This window comes from Fragaria vesca, linkage group LG6 (assembly GCF_000184155.1).
Source record: "Fragaria vesca subsp. vesca linkage group LG6, FraVesHawaii_1.0, whole genome shotgun sequence".
NCBI classification, from domain to species: Eukaryota; Viridiplantae; Streptophyta; class Magnoliopsida; order Rosales; family Rosaceae; genus Fragaria; species Fragaria vesca.
In genome coordinates this window covers 11,665,295-11,667,218 of record NC_020496.1, presented here as the reverse complement: position 1 = coordinate 11,667,218, position 1,924 = coordinate 11,665,295, and positions in this window count along the sequence as shown.

The window sequence follows — 1,924 nt, the reverse complement described above, 5'->3', positions numbered from 1 at the left end:
TGTTTCGTATTCTTGTCTATGAGATAGAAGTACTTTTGTAGCCATGTTATGAATTAAAGTTTACAATTTATAATCAATGATTTGAGGTTTTATGCCGTGAGTTTTATGTCTAAATACTTTAAGATTTTCGGTGCTATATTCCATTATCATGTGTAGTTGATACAAGTAGTTGATATTGCATGTGTTAATCATCCAAAGTTCGATTTTGATACACGTAGTTGATAAGTTGCATTGTCTTTGTTTTTCACCGATTTTCTACCTATGTTTGATTTGGACTTGTGCTTAAACACATCAAATTCTTTATGTGATACGTAATTACATGATTAGTTTATGTGTGTGACCAATAAGTAGAGCATGTAGCCGAGCTTGTTGTGTCGCGATGTTGAATGAAACCCGTAGTCTAATTCTAAGTTGGTCTATGTCATAGGAACCACGTAGGAACTTATGTGCATATCAAATTTAGGTTGTATAATTGCTCACGGTGTAGACTTAAATGAGATTAGAGATTGTCTTCTTTATTCTTACATGGTTGTTTGGTTAAGTTTGCATGAATGTTGGTTGATCACATGTATATATGTATAGAAGTAATTTAAGATTTATTATTAATATTGTTCCGAAATCATAAAACCTTTAAACCTATATGCTTATTTCGATACTTACATTAGATTAGATGGATCTACCCTGTAGTTGGATCCCCGGTTTAGAACGATCCCTGCTTGCTTTATACTACGATTGATTTGTTGACAGGGTTAATTGATGTGTGTGCAAATACGTCTTATCAATACGTACGTACAAACATATTATACACACATATCCAGTAATTAAATTAAGCATATAAGTAAGTAACAATCCATCAAAATTGGACCGGCAAGTCGCCGAAAGTTCGCATAAAATATGCCTAAAAGAAGAAAGTAGATATATTAATTAAAGTAGTTACATATATACCAATTAGCTAAGAGATCGAGACCGAGGCATGCAGCTCTTCAAGATCGATCAACTTCATGAAAAAAAGCTTCCAAAACTAGATTTGGATCGGATGAATATTCCCATGAGGGGGGGGGAGCTAGACCATGTCTTTTTTCTGCGTTCTCTTCTGGGGGAAAGGTGTATAAATGGATGATGTGAAAACTTAGCCGACGGAATATACCGTCGCCTAAGAGAAAAGGTTTCGGAAAAATATTCGTTATGCTTTGTGTCAGGCAATAATTCAAAATCCTAGGCGACGAAATATTCCATCGCCTAAGAGAAAAGGCTTCAGAAAAAATATTCGTTCTGCTTTGTGTCAGGCAATAATTCAAAATCCTAGGCGACAGAACAGTTCGTCGCTTAAGAAAAGAAAATTCGTCTCCCGAGTACATCCTAACCGACGGAAATGCCTTCGTCGCCCATGACAATTTAGGACGACGGAAAATTGTTCGTCATCTAAGAGAGATATACCGACGGAACAATATTCGTCGCCCTAGAAAATCTTAGACGACAAAACCATACCAACGGAAGATAGTCGTCGCTTAGGATATCTTAGACGACGGAACCTGGACGACGAATGGTGTTTCGTCATGTATGAAAATCCTAGTCGACGGAAGACGTGTACGGTTATTTTCTGTCGCCTAGGATATCTTAGACGACGGATGTGGTATCCTAAACGACGGTTCCTCTTCCGTCGGTGCGGAATTATTGGTAATTTGATATTTCCTGTAGTGGTGGCAACCCAGAAACATAAATCGGTAGAAATTTCAGCCTAAAATCACTACTACGTGGCGACCCAGGTCTCACCCATTACCCAGGTCTTCCTAACGAAGGCCAAGAGGGTGGACTTGCTCTTATGGTCCCATAGTGGTAGTGTGTGTGTGTGTGTGTGTCGCGGCGGCGGCGGCGGTGGTGTGTGTGTGTGTGTGGTGGGGGTGGGGGGGGGGGTGGGGGGGGG